At 45.4% G+C, this 19,202-nt stretch overlaps 1 protein-coding gene across 8 annotated transcripts in view; it reads left to right on the forward strand.

Annotated features, from left to right (window-relative positions):
* The first annotated feature begins 506 nt into the window (after window positions 1-506).
* The window catches only part of PLCH1 (phospholipase C eta 1), a 140,160-nt gene continuing 121,464 nt past the window's right edge, over window positions 507-19,202 (forward strand). For 5 of the 8 annotated variants that reach the window (XM_083442542.1, XM_083442545.1, XM_083442550.1 and 2 more), the window contains exon 1: window positions 507-878. The gene's annotated coding sequence lies outside the window, so the exon portion shown is untranslated. The remainder of the gene's footprint in view (window positions 879-19,202) is intronic. The other 3 variants (XM_083442537.1, XM_083442548.1, XM_083442549.1) reach the window with 1 other exon arrangement.

The following is a 19,202-nucleotide window of genomic DNA, read 5'->3' on the forward strand; positions in this document are numbered from 1 at the left end:
ACTTTAGCTAATGGGGCCTCCCACTGCTGCCACGCCGCCGGAGCCCAATTTCTGTTCTTATCCTGAAGCAAAGTTCTTAACCTGAAGCACTATTTCTGGGTTAGCAGAGTGTGTAACCTGAAGCGTCTGTAACCTGAAGCGTCTGTAACCCGAGGTACCACTGTAAATGCTGTTGATGTGACTGTGCAACTGCAACAACCTCGTAACGCTTCCCTGTTTAGTGTTTACGCCTCTGCCCAGGCGCGTTCTCGCTTTCCTTTGTTGTTTCTCCCCAAGTCGGATTTGATTTGCAAGCTCCTCAGGGCAGAGCCCCTTCCTTTTTTCTTGTAGCCTGCAAAGCTCAGTGCATGGATATTGTAATAGAGAATCTTGTTTATATTCTTCCGATAAACAACAATTTGAACAAAACCTTAAAAGATGAACCATGTGCGTCATATGTTTATTTAACAAATTTTATAGGCTGCTTCATCAAAAAGCTGAGGTGGGGGAACCCAGATGTTTTACCTGCAGTCTACAACAATTGCACGGAGTAATGACACCGTGTAAGATAAGGTACTGTAGCAGTCAATCCGATTTTAGCTCCGGCATCTGCTAAGTGAAATGTAAGAGAGGTTAATTAACTTCTGGCAAGTGTCCCTGCACGCTGAGCTGGGAATCCCCATCCGGCAGAATCCAGGCCGGGTTTCTCAGCCCTCCGCCGCGCCGTCGGGGGTGGTTTGTTGTATGTTTGAATGAGAAAAGCAGGTTGTGGCGGCAGCCGAAGCGAGCTGGTGCCGGCGCGGATCTCCGGAAAGTACTGCAGAAAGCCAAGCCTGATTCTGGGCGGCGGAGTAATAATAATAATAAGAAGCAAAAGTCCCGAAGCTGGGAACCGAGAGGTGAGTGCGAATCCTGAAGAAGAGTGAGGGGTTTGCAAGGGGGCGACGTCCTGGAGATATAAGCCGTTGGAAGGGGGCTTTTAGGAGGCTAGCCTCGCAGCCACTTTGTCTATTAGGAGGGTGCAACCACATGGGCGTAGCCAGGATTTTTGTTTGGGGGGGCAGAACCTCAGTTAAATAGGTTTTTTATTGATTGGGGGACGCAGCTGCCCCCCCTTGGCTACGCCCATGGGTAGGGGGCTAAATCTGCAATGTGAACACTCCCGCCCCACTGGATCCAAGTAGGGTGATCTACGCCGAGTCCCTCTTTGCATTGCTGAAAATGTAAGGTGGTCTCTCTTTTTTTGCCTCAAACTGGTTGCCTCAAAATTCACCTGCGCCCCATCGGGGCGAAAAGAGAAGCTCCCCTGAATTCCTGGGAAACACCCCGGCGGATCGTGTCTCCGATCCTGCAACAACAACCCCGGCCGAAGCGCGTTAATTTAAGCTGGAACGTAAATTTGCAACTGCCTTTGGCAAGCTGCAACGGCATCTTCCAATAAGCAAGGACACCGCAATCTTAATCCTCCGCTCCTGTGCATGTTTGCTGGAAAGTAAAGTCCCACCGGGACTGTTGGGCCGCTTGCGCCACTGCAAGAAAGCGTGCAGAGGATTAACCGGCTATGGTTGGAACCAGTAGAAGTTGATGGGTGGAAAGGGGAAGGTGGGGGTAGGAGAGTTTTGCCATCCCATCTTCCCGGGTTGCAGTTTACCTCTTGTAAAAAGTCGTTTGGGAGCCAAATGGGAAGAGCGTGTCTTTATTGTCGCCCATCTGGTTTTCCAGATCGTCCCTGGTTCCTGCCAGGAAAAAGGTCATTGCTTGGAGCTGCTCTCACCAAAGGGTTCTCCCCACCAGAAAACCATCACCCTTCTTGGCAGCTCCTTTCTCCTCTCCCTCCCTCTGCGGTTGGGGGTTGGAGAGCTCCTTTGTTGCATGTTTTGGAGAGAGGGGGAGAGAGAGAGATAACAAGTCAAGGAGAAGCTGGTGGCAGCGTGTATGCTCGTTGATCTTTGTGATAAATTGTCCTGCATTGACTGTGGTTGATCAGCCTGGTCCAGGATTCTAAGGTTAAAATATGGACCAGAAGCCTTTCAGCTGAATTTGGTGTTTGTGAGTGAGTGAGAGAGAAAGCAGTCTTGGATTTTGTGCCACTGGCACAGCATCATCCTAAGTGACTGGCAAAGTCAACAGCTCTCTGCTTCAGTTTGCAATCTGTAAAATGGGGAGAAAAGCGGTCTGAGATTATTATTATTATTGTATTTCATCCAGTTTATATACCACTTGATTGTAAACAACAACAACCCAACAACAGCCACCCACCCTCAAAGCATTTTGCAATTGTTGTGGGCAAACATAATCAATATTGTAAAGCACTTTGTAAATTAAAAGAAGTGCTGTGTAAGTGAGAAGTTATTTCATTCTAGGCTTGGACGTGAATCCCAGTTTATTTCAATTGGGGATTACTCCCAAGGAGATGATTATAACTAGCTATTATCTCCACATCTGCGAACACTTGAAAGCGCTGTATAAATGTGGGGCTATTGTTGTTGTTGGTAGTAAAACTGTTAGCTACTATTTATTTAAGGCGAATGTGATTTAGAAGGAAAGCCAAAATGTTCACTTTGCACATGTGTAAGTTCCATTAACTTCCGTAGAACTTTGGGGGTGTCTAGGAAAACTTTGCACTGCTCTGTTTCCCTACAACTGATATTGCTTCCATGAAGGTGGAAAAAAAGATACATATGTATTCATAACTTGTGCTGTGTTTTTTCAAGTGTATGTATACCAAAATGGGTAAGTGTATATTTATCCCACGTGGTGTGTATTCACTTTTTCTGAATTGGAAACTAGTTATCAGCAAAGTAACCCTTTCAGGTACAAGACTGCAGGATGGATTTGGTTCCTTACACATCCCCCTTTAAAGCCCTCAGTTGCATATTTCAATATATTATTTAAAAAAAAAAAAAATCAGCGATGCTTTTTGCATGGCAGTTTTACATCCCAGTTCTGTGATGTGCTTGCTTTGGAAGTAACAATGCAGTTTAATACTTGTCCACTCAGAAGTACTGTAAGTTCCATGCATTTCAGTGGGTCTTAGTTTCCTGTAAGTGAGCAAATTAATTTATGAGTAAATGTACAGAGTGGGCTGCAGGACCAATAGGCTATTGATTTATTATTATTATTATTTAGAAGGAATGTCCTAGAATTCTTTTCTTTTTGAAAGTCTCTATCTTATCACTGACAGCACTTTAGACAAGTGGCTGCCTAAATGAGGCCAAACACTGTTTTGATATTGGATGAAGTTATATGCAAACAAAGCCAGCAGTGACCGGTTTGATGATTGATCTCCTAGTGAAGTGGGGAATGTGCTCTTCCTATAGACAGTGGAGAGGTTTTTGAGAAATACGGATGCCCAGTTTCCAAATCTCCCTCTCTTCCAGTATATGCTCTATGTATTAAACAGATGAGTTGATTTGCAGGAAAGTCGGAGCAAAAGGTGAACCTTTTGATGAGTGGTTGATTGTTTTTCCTGTTGGCTTCCTGCGGCACTGCTCTGCCCCTTTAAGGCCCTGGTGAGCTGTCACTGCTGACCCAAGAGAGCCATTAAAGGCTCAGGGAACCAGTTGGAAAGGACCATTTCCTTGCCTTTCAAAACAAGAGTCTTGGTCTCTGTGCCTGTTTACCAACAGGATTACATCTGGTGCATGTCAATATGCTTAGGTCTCTTGTGTCAACAGTCTTTGCAATTCTTTGGACTTAGACCAGCTTTTGCCTTTGTTCTTCCATCTTCCTTCAAGCTGCCAACCACTGCAGGTTGTGTTTTTTTTAAGTGCTATGATGTTCATCCAGCAATATAACTTTTGTTGGTGACCTCCCCACTTCCCCCTTTTTCTTGCGCCAGTTTCCAAATAAATATCATTGTTTCCTCCAATACAGTTGGTGTGCATTTTGGAGAGCCCACTGGTTGGTAGCTGATATCCTGGCTCCTTGAAAAGGGGCAGGACCAACATCTTTGGGTTGTATGATAATAAAGGGATGCATTTCTCTTTATGCGATTGATGTGTCCATTATTGCAGTATAAAACAGTTCAGGCTTCTTTTCTTCATGAGCTGGTTCAAACTTAGAATATCTCAGTTGAGACTCCCGTTTCTTTTCCTGTTGGTTTTTCAGAGGCAGGAGTTTACTTAGTCATGCGAGCAAGGCAAATGTGAGAACCGTGGAACTATGCTTGGAATCTTCTTAGTTTCTATCCCAGCAACAGATTCAGAGTCTGAAATTCGAGGTGGGGGATGACGAACCCTCTGATTTCAAAGCTGCAATAATCACCCAGAGTTTTCCAGGTTCAAATTCCCATTCTTCTGTTGCAGCAAAGCTATTGCTGGCTTTGCATAGGATATATTGCAGAAGAACATGGAGATTATTCAGCTGGATATAAGTGATGCATTACAAGAGCATCCCCCTATCTTTCTTCCACCTATTTTTGTAGGCTGCGGTCATCAACTGGTGGCTCTGTGTCTAGCTGTGCAAGATTTAACAATGCCGACTCAACTTGTGAGGTTGCCTAGGAAATGGAGTAAATGCCTCAGTCCTTTCACCCTGTGAGGCCTATTTTCCAGGATGACTGAAAGCATCAGCACTGGGAGTGTGTGTGGAGGGGGGCATATCGTCTCCTTGGGATAGTGGTGTGTTTAACCGTGGCTACTTCAATGGCAGAAAGTCTTTCAAGCATGTAATGATGGAACGGTGCATTTCGCGTGAATAGGTTTCTACAAAAAAGCTATAGGATCCAAATAGTTTGAGCAGTATCTAGGGAAGGAGACTAGCTACATTTATACAGTCATTAGCTTTGGAGAGTCCTAAATAGTAGGTTCTAGCACACACCCGCACCCCAAAAATCTGGTAAACTCTTCCTCTCCAACATATGGAGCATGATGGGGATGTAACTGTGTGTGTGTGGCCAGCAAATACAGCCCTCGTCATGCGATGGTAATCATGCATGGGAATATACCTGAAGGAGCGTCTCCACTCCCATTGTTCAGCCCGGACCCTCACTGAGGTCCAGCTCCTAGGGCCTTCTGGTGGTTCCCTCACTGCGAGAAGTGAGGATATAGGGAACCAGGCAGAGGGCCTCCTTGGTAGTGGGGCCTGCCCTGTGGAACGCCCTCCTACCAGATGTCAAGGAAATAAACTACAGTGGTACCTCAGGTTAAAGACTCTTCAGGTTACAGACTCTGCTAACCCAGAAATAGTACCTCGGGTTAAGAACTTTGCTTCAGGATGAGAACAGAAATTGCGCAGCGGCGGCAGTGGGAGGCCCCATTAGCTAAAGTGGTACCTCAGGTTAAGAACAGTTTAAGGTTAAGTACGGACCTCCAGAACAAATTAAGTTCTTAACCAGAGGTACCACTGTATCTGACTTTTAGAAGACATCTGATGTTTTATTGTGTTTTTAATATTCTGTTGGGAGCTGCCCAGAGTGGCCGGGGGAACCCAGCCAGATGGGTGGGGTGTTAATAATAATAATAATAATTTTTATAACACGGCTAGGGTTCTTGTCTTAGTTGGCAACTAACTACCCATGAGTTTTCAGGTTCCTGCCTTCCATCCAGTGTAACATGAAAAGTATTCTTGAGTCTTGGGCTAGGAATGGATTGCTGTCTTCACATTCAGTCTGAAAGAGGTTTAGGCTTGTTTGACTATTCCAGGAGTTGCCAACTTGGTACCCAGGGGCTCCATGGCTGCTGTTAATTAATTTTATATACCGCCCTTCATCAGGGTGTTTTACAGAGTAAAACGCAAGTAAATAATTGTGTTCATGACTCTTCTCTATCCCACACCTATTTAATCCACAACAGTCCTGTGAAATAGATGGAGGATTAGCAAGTGACCCAAAGTGAGAATTGCATGGCTGAGCAGAGATTTGAAATTTGGTCTCTCCAGTCTTAGTCTAACATAACTAGATGCTTTACCACCCTGGCTCTTAGGAAATGAAGAGTTGGAGAAGATATTTTGCTAGTACAGTGGTACCTCGGGTTAAGAACTTAATTTGTTTCGGAGGTCCATTCTTAACCTGAAACTGTTCTTAACCTGAAGCACCACTTTAGCTAATGGGGCCTCCTGCTGCCGCTGCACTGCCAGAGCACAATTTCTGTTCTCATCCTGAAGCAAAGTTTATAACCCGAGGTACTATTTCTGGGTTAGCGGAGTCTGTAACCTGAAGCATATGTAACCTGAAGTGTATGTAACCCGAGGTACCACTGTATATGGCAAACTGACTTGAGATAAGCTTACACCATACATGTGAAATGGGTACATTTAATTGTTAACATTTTAAAGTGCAGCAAAGAAAAGACTAGCACGCTTTCACAAGTGAGAACTGCTGTCAACCTCATTCACGCGTAACTCTGAACCAAATCGTGGCTTAGTGTGAAAGAGCCTTGACTACAACTCATGGTTTGTTTCAAGAACATTCAAAGCCAAACTATAGCTTAGCTCAGCTCAGTGCAGCGGTGGAATGACTGCTGGTGGCCATAATCTCCTTTCTGAGATTGTGCTTGTTCATACTAAACTCTGGTTTGGCTTTGCGTTACATGTGAACCAGGCCGTTGTCTGGCTGGTGCCAATTTTTTAATATGGTTGATGTGGAATAAAAAAGGAGAGTGTGAATGACTGTACGCTTTAGTAGGTCGTTTCATTCAATTTACAAGATGTGGGAAGTGCAAAAACCGATCCTGTGGAAACAAACCTTTTAGGTGAATTGACACACTTCTTGGCAAAACACACACACACACAGGGGGGAGGAGCTTGAGTAGGAGATAATTCTGTATAGATTGAAATGTAAATTGATGCTGCTCTGAGTGTCAATGAAGATTAATGACCTCTTCACATGTCAGTGAGCAATGGCTAGTCCTGCGGAGCACCATCTGTACAGCAAGGACAGAAGTGCATGAAAGCGCCACTGATTAGTTTGTGGATTTTGGCTTAAGCCCTGGGTCACATATTGAATGCATAGCTTGGCCACATGACCTTCCTATGGAAATATGTTAACCCTTCATGGGCAGACTGTTATAGAAAAAAACCCATGAGTGCTGTTTTAGTGGTCCACTCAATTCCCTAGATCTGCTTCTTGATGTCCTTTAACCAGAGATTATGGTGGGACTTTCTGCATGTGAAGTTTGTGCTCAGTAAATGAGTTTTATTTATTTATTTTGGACAGGCTTATGCCTCTCTTTAGTGTAAAAAAAAGGGGATGGGGAGGAATTGAACATAGGGTGAGTGGGCTTGCAACTAAATAGCCAATAATTCTAATGACTAATCATAAAACTCAGCAGGATCGATAGCTTGCCCTCTGCTCACACCAGATGACTACAAAGTCAGGGCAAGTGAAACAATACTTGCCATCCTTTGAAATGAAAGAGAAGCTGGCACCAGCAAGAATCGATGGGAGGCATGCCACAAATAAGGCCATAAGGGGAACATTGTTGGATCAGGCCAAAGCCCTATGTCTAGTCCATCTCTAGCATATAGCTATCCCTTTCCAAGGCCTGATAGTCCCCTACTTAGGAGTATATTGCCTGGGATCTAGTTTTGCAGAGTAACCCCAACCATGTCTACTCAGACCTATTGCACTTTTAAAGGTAAAGGTAAAGGGATCCCTGACCATTAGGTCCAGTCGCAGACGACTCTGGGGTTGCGGCGCTCATCTTGTTTTATTGGCCGAGGGAGCCGGCGTACATGTGGCCAGCATGACTAAGCTGCTTCTGGCGAACCAGAGCAACACACGGAAACACGTTTACCTTCCTGCAGGAGCAGTACCTATTTATCTACTTGCACTTTGACGTGCTTTTGAACTGCTAGGTTGGCAGGAGCAAGGACCGAGCAACGGGAGCTCACCCCATTGTGAGGATTCAAACCGCTGACCTTCTGATCGGCAAGCCCTAGGCTCTGTAGGGTTAGCTTCACTGCCTTGGTCTCCAGAGGCAGCATGAGGCAAGGCTCCTGTTCCCTCCATGTCCCTGTTGCCCACCCACCCCACACCTGTGTGAGCCAGACTCCAGGTCTGGTACACAACAGATCAAAAGGCAGACAGGCAGCAATGCCTGCAAGGACACAGCTCTGCTTACATCTCCTGCTGAACCAGGGAGGTGCCTTTGTTGTCAGGTGGCAGGTCCAGATCTCTAGAGACTTGGTGGAAAAACACACATTAAAGACCCCTTATAAGAAAAGACAACATCTAAGCACCTGGAGCCTACAGGTTTTTTTATTAAAAAAAATCCCTAAACTACTTGGGTCTAAGATATCCAAAGAATTGTTTTTTCCCCAATCAGCCTCCCCACTCCTCATTCCTCTAACATGGTTGGCCAAGACTAGAGACAGGGCCCTTTCAGTAGTGGCACCAAAATTATGGGACTCTATTCCATGAATCTTGGAGGGCCCCTCTCTTCTTGTGTTCTGCCAGCTTTAAAGACACAGTATCAAAAGAAGATTCTGCTGGATCAGGCAAATGGCCTATCTAGTCCAGGATCCTGTTCTCACAGTGGCCAACCGGCAAGCAGGAAACCACATAACACTGGTCTTGAAAGACCTACATTGGCTCCCAGTACGTTTCCGAGCACAATTCAAAGTGTTGGTGTAGACCTTTAAAGCCCTAAACAACCTTGGCCCAGTATACCTGAAGGAGCGTCTCCACCCCCCATCGTTCTGCCTGGATGCTGAGGTCCAGCGCCAAGGGCCTTCTGGCGGTTCCCTCACTGCGAGAAGCAAAGCTACAGGGAACCAGGCAGAGGGCCTTCTCGGTAGTGGCACCCACCCTGTGGAATGCCCTCCCACCAGATGTCAAAGAGAAAAACAACTATCAAACTTTTAGAAGACATCTGAAGGCAGCCCTGTTTAGGGAAGCTTTTAATGTTTGACAGACTATTATATTCTAATATTCTGTTGGAGGCCCCCCAGAGTGGCTGGGGTACAAATAATAAATAATAATAATAATAATAATAATAATAATTATTATTATTATTATTATTATTATTATTTCCAGCTGTGGAGGCCAAGCATAGCCATCATTTTAAAAATTAAATAAAATCAGGAGGGCTTTTAGCCTAACAGGAAAGCAAGGTTTTGTCTAAAAACAGCAATTTATCTGCTGGGTTTACCTTTGTTGCATTGCGTTTGACCATACTGTTAGATCATGGTGCAATGCTGGGAACTGCTGCTCACCTTGAACAATACGTATGGTTTAGAGCAGGTGGGAAAGTGTAACAGAGTTCCACAAAAAAAAAGAAAAAGAAAAAAAAAAGAAAATATATATCGCTAGCAGCTGATACAAGTTGTGGTTCACAGCATCTGGAAAGCACCAGGTTGGGGAAGGCTAGTCTATACTGGCTGGCAGCGGCTGTCCAGGGTTTTGGGCAAAAGTATTTCCCAGCCCTACCTAGAGATGCCCAGGATTCAACCTGAGACCTTTATGTCTGAAAACATATGCTCTACTGCTGAGCTACTGCCCTCCCCACCAAAGGAGGAACCAGAGAGCACCACACTTAACAAAATTGTGATAGTCTCTTACTGTGCCCTATGCATGATTTGAAAATATCAGAGTGATTTGTCTGAAATCACTCATGTCAATTGAAAGTGAGGTCCAGTGCCAAGGGCCTTCTGGCGGTTTCCTCACTGTGAGAAGTGAGGTTACAGGGAACCAGGCAGAGAGCCTTCTCAGTAGTGGCGTCCTCCCTGTGGAATGCCCTCCCTTCAGATGTCAAGGAAACAAACAACTACCTGACTTTTAGAAAACACCTGAAGGCAGCCCTGTTTAGGGAAGTTTTTAATGTTTGATGTTATATCATGTTTTTAATATTCCATTGGGAGCCACCCACAGTGGCTGGGGAAACCCAGCCAGATAGGCGGTGTATTAGTAATAATAATTATTATCATCATTATCATTATTATTTCCACCATGCAGGGCACATGATAAGAGAGTATTTGCTAAATCATTGCAGAAGACAACCCTTTCTCTGTACTCTGCAGATTAGCAAAAAATTTAAAGGAATATCTAATCATCATTCTGCGTTATCTGCCACTTGCCTCTGGGGACGTATTCTGATGGCTGGTGATTAGTTTGTGACATAATGACTATGATTTAACATTGGGTTTTCTGACACTGCCTTCCTTACAGGGGGGCCCAGACAGTTACTGGGGAGATGCAAGCTTCTTCTGGCACATCCTGGCAGAGCCAGGTGGTATGTCCTCCCTGCTGGCACAATAGAGTCAGCTGCATGTCCTTCCCTTTCAGCTGATAACCAGAGGATGTCTTTGTCTCCCTGGGGTCCAAGTCCCTCCTTTGGGGGGCCTTAAAGTGTGGCTTCCCTTTTCCTTTGTATTGCTTGCCCCTGGGGCAAAGACACCAGTCAACGCTGCCAGGCAGGCCATCTGTCTTTGTTTTCTCCTTGTTACATTAGGAGAGGGTTTTAAGTAACCTTAATGGGGGAAGGAAGCAGACTGCTTGACAACCTCAACTCTAGAGAGGACTTATTGAGATCAAGATCACGTGGGGACTTGGCCTGCATACACACCATACTTTTTAAGCACACGGTTTCACCCAAAGAATAATGGGAACTGTAGCTTACTCCTTAAAGGTAAAGGGTAAAGGGACCCCTGACCATTAGGTCCAATTGTGACCGACTCTGGGGGTTGCGGCACTCATCTCGCTTTATTGGCCGAGGGAGCCGGCGTACAGCTTCCGGGTCATGTGGCCAGCATGACTAAGCCACTTCTGGCGAACCAGAGCAGTGCACGGAAATGCCGTTTACCTTCCCGCCAGAGTGGTACCTATTTATCTACTTGCACTTTGACATGCTTTTGAACTGCTAGGTTGGCAGGATGCGGGTGGCGCTGTGGGTTAAACCACAGAGCCTAGGACTTGTCGATCAGAACGTTGGCGGTTTGAATCCCCGCGATGGGGTGAGCTCCAGTTGCTTGGTCACTTCTCCTGCCAACTTATAGTTACAGAACTATAATTCCCGACACCTTTGAGAACCCTGGGAGCTGTCGTTTGTTAATGGTGTTGGGGATTGTAGCTCTGTGAGGCGTAAGCTATAGTTCTCAGGATTCTTTGGCAGCCATGTGCTTCAAATGTTTGGTATGTCCGGTGCAGTGCACACACAGCAGAATGACCTGGTAAAACCCTAAGGTGCTAGAACGGACTGTGGGAGAATGCCATGTTTGAAATCTTGTTATTTGAAAAAGGAAAGTGGCAGCCCCCCCCCCAGCTCTATGGCCCTACCGTTAGGCAGAGTGAGGCACCTGACATAGGTGGCAGATTCTGGCTAGCAAGGAATGGTGGCAGGTAAATGTGGGAGCACAGAACTTTATAGGGCATGCAGCTTGCCCTGTGGTCCCTCATCAAGTCTGTGGTGCTCAGGTGCTGAGGAAGATGCTGTCCCATCACTCTGGTTGTAGCTCAGCCGGTTTTGGTATGGGGAATGGGGAGGCTGGCCCTAGTCAGTGGCAAAGGTCTTCACTGTTTTCCGCTGTGCATGCTTTCTGCTTGTATTTCTCCCGCACACATGGAGCACATCTATGCAGCCTTAACCAGTTCACTCTTAATGTATATGAGGAGCCATAAGTCTATCCTGCAGAGATCTGTGTGTCTCTCCCCCATGATACATTCACTCATGATACATGCCCTCCTTCGTATTAACTCACTTCATGAAGTTGGAACATTCAGCTTTGTCCAAGATGCAGCAGTGACCTGGAAGTAATAGAGTAACCTCCTTGTTGATCTCTCTTTCTCTTTCTCTTTCTTTTTCTCTTTCTCTTTCTTTGCTCTACTCTTGAAAAGGGTTTGCAAAACCTTGTTTTGCTCTGTGAATTTTCTTTCTATTGTTGTGTGGTTATTTTGTAGCAAGATTTAGACTACCTAAAAAAAAATTTTTTTTATACTTTTACGGTAACTTTGAGGAAACTTGTAGTTCTCCAAATATTATTAGACTACAACTTTCATCATCCCTAAATGTTGGCCTTGCTGGCTGGGGCTTGCAGCATTGCTCTTTGGTTCATTTGTGGCTATTTCTGGGACACTTTGCAAAATATTGGCCAAGAAAAGGAGCTACTCTAATTGGAACGTGTTCCGTGTCTTTGTGTGCCTGCTGTTTCAGTTGGGTTGTACAGACTTGGGCTCTGGAAGTGGGAAAAGAGAGCGTTAAATAGCCATCTGTGTCGATCAATAGGATTCCCTGCTGATCAGGCAATATATTTGACTGATAGAATTGAAACAAAAGATGGGGGGTGGGGGTGGGAAGCATTGAAGGAAGAGATTAGTTGTCTCCTCACCCAGTGAGCCTCTCATTTTAATGCATTTAAGCTCTTTGAACATTAGCAAAAAGATGAGGCGAGGATTATGACTCTGTTTTCAACCTTGTTGATAATTCCTCCACCCGGTCTGAGCTACAGTACAGTGGTACCTCAGGTTACATACGCTTCAGGTTACAGACGCTTCAGGTTACAGACTCCACTAACCCAGCAATAGTACCTCAGGTTAAGAACTTTGCTTCAGGATGAGAACAGAAATCGCGCAGCGGTAGCGGGAGGCCCCATTAGCTAAAGTGGTGCTTCAGGTTAAGAACATTTTCAGGTTAAGAACGGACCTCCAGAACGAATTAAGTTCTTAACCCGAGGTACCACTGTATCTTTCACATTGCATGCGGCAGCCAAGGAAGCATTCCTAGGACTGTTTGTTCCTTGAAACAGTTCAGCAGGCTAATGAGCCAATTTCCCCTCAGCTGGTCCACCATGTACCTTCTACATAAAACATAAGGGACGCGGGTGACGCTGTGGTCTAACCAGTGCTTCCCAATCTTTTTCTGACCATGACCCCCTTTTGACCTTGTTTCCTTTCTGTCCCCGTCCCCCCCCCGGGCATAGCCTTACAAAAGCCTGCCCCCCCAAAATTCCTGGCTACATCCATGCCCCCCGGCCTACCGGTAGAAAGGTAGCTATTTAAATGTTTTGTTTGTAAATAGAACATGGTTTATTTGTAATTTTTAATAATTTATACAAAATACAATGACATAAAATGCTAGGAACATAATGAAAGATGGTTGAAGCAGAAAAACATACAATCATGAAGCTGGAAGGGACCCCAAAGGCCATCTTTCTAGTGCAGGGGTCAGCAAACTTTTTCAGCAGGGGGTCGGTCCATTGTCCCTCAGACCTTGTGGGGGGCTGGACTATAATTTTTTTTAAAAAAGAAAAAAGAATGAATTCCTATGGCTCACAAATAACCCAGAGATGCATTTTAAAGAAAAGGACACATTCTACTCATGTAAAAACACGCTGATTCCCGGACCATCTGCAGGCTGGATTGAGAATGTGATTGGGCCAGATCCGGCCCCCAGGCCTTAGTTTACCTACCCATGTTCTAGTGCAGGGGTCTGCAAGGCTTACCGGGCATGGGCCGAATCACTCCCACTCCGTGGGCTGGACCAGCGCAGCGCGACGCTGAAAATCACGTCTGCGCATGTCCATGGTGCTGGAAATCGCTTCTGCGCATGCCTAGCCGCCAAAAACCGCACCTGCACAGAAGCGATTTTCGGCGTCTGGGCATGCACAGAAGCGATTCCCAACACCACGGACATGTGCAGATGTGATTTTCGGCGTCTGGGTATGCACAGAAGCGATTTCTGGAGCCGATGGGCCGCAGGTTGGGGACTCCTGTTCTGGTGCAACCCCCTGCAGTATAGGAAACTCAACTAAAGCATCCATGACAGATGGCCATCCAGCCTCTGCTTAGAAACCTGCAAGGAAGGAGAGTCCAGAACCATTCAAGGGAGATCCATGTTCTTTGTATTATAAAAAGTAAACAACACTTATTTGACACAGAGGGGGAAACCTACAGATACCGTCCAAAAGGTGCACAGGGAGTTCTGTAGATACGGGAGAATTTTAAAAAGCAAGTGGTCCTCACTGACCTGGTGCAAAAAGATATTGTCATCCGGAGGAGCCCTGGCTGCCTAGATATCCCCCTTCTCCTTCCCCATGTTGTCTTCTGGGGGTTCTCACAGCTCCCCACGAACCACTATTGGGGGTGTTGAGGGATGCAGGGGGAGGAAAGGAGGGAAAGCCCCATTGCGCAGTCAGAAGCCCTCATGTAGGGCTTGCTCTGATGGAGGTTGTCAGGCAAATCTTTCCCAGTATTTTCTTAACATAGTTTTCTTTTTGTCAGATGGGCCTCAGAAAGATTATAGAAAAAAGAAGGTATTTATTTAAAAGAAGCTGAGACCTGGGTGTTGAGGTCTGGAGTCTGTGCCCAACATGTTTTCAGATCCTTATTAGTAAACAGGATCTTAGGCATGGACACTCCAGTGGTGAGTTAAAAGATGTTCCTGGGATGTGCAGAGAGCTTGCTCAGGGTGACGGCATACAGGCATAGGGTCCACAGAGATGACATATACCCAGCAAGGTTAAAAACTTGGTCTTAAATCGGTTTGTTGGCGATCCAAAAGTGTGTCTAGGTGACTTGCCAAGATGACCAGTGAGATGGGGTCAAAATGAGGGAATGGAGCAGATGGGTTAAAATCCAGGTATGTGTGTGTGCTTGGCCATAGGGGAGAAGCTTTAGGCGAGAAAATTTCCATAATGTAATGGGGCAGGTTCTGGTAAGAGGTAGATTGGGGCACCTCAAGTAACAAGAATGACTCATCTGCGGATGGTCCTCCTGAATGGACCTATGAAAAACAATGGCTGTGGCTGGTGGCTTCCTGGTGAGTCCGGCTGTCTTGTCCACAGACTTTATTGTTCTGTGGGGTTTGCATCTTCATTTCTATGGAATTCCTGGTTTATTGAAGATGCTCGTCTCCAGACGCAAGGGCTTTTTGATACAAAACCTGTATCTGGTGACCTTTTGCTTACAAATCATTTTGCCTTATTGCCAATATAGTAGCCTGGCTTTCTGGTGAATCAAATGAAGTGTCTGGATCTTTACTGGCAAGAAGGTCAATGAGGTCAAGACAAGAGGATCTTTTCCCAGGGTCTTTTGGCTTAGGTAAATCCATCTTTGGTTCACTCTTGAACACAAGTTGGACACTAGCAGCTAAAGCCTCCTAACTGGCCACAGGTTTCCCACCCCTTGCCTAAGTGGTCTTCTTAAATATTTCTCAGAAAACAATCCCTCTCTCTTCCTATACTGTGATTCTTTGTCTGTTTACCCCAATGGCAGGGTCACTGGCATTCTGTTACAGACATCTTATCCCATCTATTAGATGGCAAAAACTAATTAGACTAGTTCAGATTCTTTCAGTATTTAATCACAGGGTTCTATGGAGACACTGAGTTATTATAGTTGGTGTAAATCTGGTTGATTTCATCTTGATTCTTTGACCAGAAGGCTCTTGTTTTTGCTGTTGTGGATGTTTTGTTGTAATTTGACGACAACAAATTGTACATTCCCTCTCTTGCTGTTTTCAGGCTTGTCTAGGAAGTTCTTTTGATGTCTGTATCCCCAGGAAGGCTGCAAGAAGTGTCCCTTAATCCTCTAGCCCAGCTTAACATGCACAAGTTACTTAAATTGTTCCTAGATAACTTCCTTCTGCTTTGGAACAGGACAAGGCTTCCAGGGAGAGCATGATGTGATTGGCAGTAATATTGTGTAAATTAAATGTGCCTCCTGCCTCTTTGATTTCTAGGAAGTAAGAACATAATGAGAGCTGGTTCCTAGCATCTTGCAGCCTCTCTAGCCATCTTGGCAATAGATTCAGCAAGCCAAGCTAGATGGAACTGGTCAGGCTGAAAGCGGATATGTGAATTGTTCTTAAGTACCACACTGCCAAACTAGCAGTTCGAAAGCACGTCAAAGTGCAAGTAGATAAATAGGTACCGCTCCAGCGGGAAGGTAAACGGCGTTTTTGTGCGCTGCTCTGGTTCGCCAGAAGCGGCTTAGTCATGCCAGTAAAGTGAGATGAGCGCCGCAATCCCCGGAGTCGTCCGTGACTGGACCTAATGGTCAGGGGTCCCTTTACCTTTACCTTTACCACACTAAAAGATTCTTCCAAACTGGAAGAAGCCCAGTGATTTTCACAGGTTTGCTCTTAAATTATTTTATTATTATCATTTATTAAACTTACATACTGCCCTTCATCCAACAATCTCAGGGTGCTTCACAAGGTAAAATGCATTAAAGGTTAAACTGATAATAGAAACAGAGGGTATTTGACTAATATTTGGTGTACTCATAGAGTCCATCTTATAATGGGTCTTGAGGGCTTCTGCAGGGTTTTTTGTTTGTTCGTATGTTTATGTGGAGGCAAAGTATTTATGGCTACCAACGAACAAATAAACTGACAAACAGAAAATAACTAGCACCAGAGAACAGGTTTACATTTCTGGCAGATTGGGTGGGTGAGTAATGGCGAGCTGTTTTACTAGACCTGTCCTGAGAAGCTGGGTCTCTGTTGGTAGACCTGGAATCCAAGCAACAACTTTCCACTCCCTGCTAAAACACCCAGTTCTTTCCCTGATTCCCTCCATCCTTTGAACTAAAAAAAGAGAGTCTGTATCTGTTTCCTTCCTTTCATTGTGACCATACTTGTTAAAACTTATCAGTGAAACCGAGGGTTTTTAGTTACTTGTGCAAGAGGCTCATCAAGTTGATGTTGATGATGACTTGTTTCCCCCAAACGGCTTAGGATGCCTTTTGTTTGCAACTCCTGTCCTAGGGAAGAGCTGCAGGATGGCATGGTTTGCATGCAAAAAAGTCCCGGGTTCAAGCCAGATCAGGCTGAGAAAGACCTTAAACCCCAGAGGGCTGCTGCCAATCATAGCTGGAGTAGATAGCATTCAGCTAGACGGACTAACGGTTTGTCTATTATGAAGTGATGTGGCAGTTACTTCAATTTCCCCTCTATTCACATATTTGAAAGCTTGGCCTTAAAAATACCTCCCTGCATTGAGCAAACTGGATTTTGCAAGGCATCATTTGTAGGATTAAAGAAAAGAGTTCTCAAAAATGAATTGAATGAGATTATGGGAACAAAGGAGGCCTTGTGGAGAGAAATCCAATGGTCAACTTCTTAATGAGTTATATGTTAGTCGCTGAAAATAATAGTGGCAATTGTTTGCATTGTTTGGGGTCCTGGCTCCAAACAATGGACAAAACCATAGAAGCTGATGGAGGGTAATTGTTTTTTTAATAGAGGTGGTTTCCTCCCCATTTGGTACCAGTATTTTTAGCTTCACATAGATATTTCACTGCATTGGCCTTGTTTATGAGTTTGCTCATTATGCATTTTCATTGGAACTCTCATGAGTAGCTAGCAAAACACCTGCCCCTATGGTATGTCTGGAGGGAGGGCTTGTATATTGTATATGCCGGTATGGAAAAAAAATGGATGCATTGCATTTCCTTGTGGAATATGGCTTTACACCATCAGGGACAGAGCAGCCATAAGAGCATCTCCATGTGCAGTTATTCTTTCCATAGTTCATGCAAAGGGGAGAAACTGCAGAGGGATGCATTTGGGAACACCATTGGATAAGGGGCTACCCTTGTATCTCTGGAGCTTTGGTTCTTCAAAGCTGAAGTTCATAACAGAACCATTGTGGCTTTTGCTTGCATAGCTCCATCCTGGATTCAGTTCTGTGGTCACACTAGAATACAAAGCAGGCAAGTTGTTAAATCCAAGTCTGGAACAGAACCTTCTTGCACACTGAAAAGATAGGTCAGTCGGTAGAGCGTGAGACTCTTAATCTTAGGGTTGTCAGTTCTAAGCCCCACATTGAACACGAAGATTCCTGCATTGCCGGGGGCTGGACTAGATGTCCCTTGTGGTCCCTTCCAGCTCTACAATTCTATCATGTGCCCATTATTTTAAGGGTGGAGAACCTGTGGCCCCTGATATACCCTCCAACATTTCTCTAATGAAAATAGGGAGGTCCCATTCCATAATAATAATTTTACTATTTATCCCCCACCCATCTGACCGGGCTTCCAACATTTATAAAGAGATATAAAAACCCAATACAGGGCTGCCTTCAGACAACTCAGGGCTTGGATAACTCCATACCCTCCAACATTTCTCCAATGAAAATAGGGGCGTCCTAAGGAAAAGTGGGGCATTCTGGGATCAAATCAGAAACCGGGACGGCTTCTCTAAATCAGGGACTGTCCTTGGAAAATAGGGACACCTGGAGGGACTGCCCTGATTTGCTGTTGGACTCCAGCTTTCTTCAGCCCCACCCAGCAAGGCCCAGGGATGACAGGAGCTGCTCTCTGAAAACATTTAGAGGGCCATGGGTTCCCGAGCCCTGCTGTAACACAATATCTCAGTCTAGGTGGAGACGGTTGCAACTTTGCATTTTACAGCTCACCTGGTAGCCATAGACAACAGGGGATTTAATGCAGAGAAATAAGCAGGTTTGTAGAAGAAGGGCAAATCTCTGCAAGAAAGGTCCTCTTGGTTTCTTTGCTTGCTGTGGAGGAAAGGAAGCCCATCCTTTGGCCTGCATCTCTCCTTGGGCTGCCCACTTGGTGGAAAACAGGCTAATAATTTGCCAATGCTGCATTTTCCTGCTGGCGGAGAAGGGGGCTTGGAGATGCCAAATAATACTCTTTTGGCTGGCTAGTAGAAATAAAGAAAGGGCAGGCTAGTAACTTAATGTGTGCTTACTTATGAAGCTGCTGTATTCATCCTGCAAAAAGTAAATGAAAGCTAGGTAAAGGTGAAGGGACCCCTGACCATTAGGTCCAGTCGTGGGCGACTCTGGGGTTGCGGTGCTCATCTCGCTTTATTGGCTGAGGGAGCCGGCGTACAGCTTCCGGGTCATGCAGCCAGCATGACTAAGCCGCTTCTGGTGAACCAGAGCAGCGCACGGAAACGCCGTTTACCTTCCCGCCAGAGTGGTACCTATTTATCTACTTGCACTTTGACATGCTTTTGAACTGCTAGGTTGGCAGAAGCAGGGAACGAACAACGGGAGCTCACCTCGTCACGGAAATTCGAACCACCGACCTTCTGATCGGCAAGTCCTAGGCTCTGTGGTTTAACCCATAGTGCCACTACCAGAGCATAAAAGTACCTTTTGCTTTGATCTATAGGAAAAGATTGGAGAGCATCCATCACCACACCTAAAGGGTGGCAGGCTAGCTTAGGAGGTGCAGGTGACATAATGCACACAGTTCTGTACTCAAAACACCTTGCCTCCTTGTCTGCCAACAGAGACTGGCTACCTCCCTCCTTCCTCCCTCCGCTCAGTGGTGAGGCTGGTGTAGGCTGAGATGGGGTGAGAAAGCAATGAAT

The sequence above is a fragment of the Podarcis tiliguerta genome (genome assembly GCF_965153285.1).
Source record: "Podarcis tiliguerta genome assembly, chromosome: 5".
NCBI classification, from domain to species: Eukaryota; Metazoa; Chordata; class Lepidosauria; order Squamata; family Lacertidae; genus Podarcis; species Podarcis tiliguerta.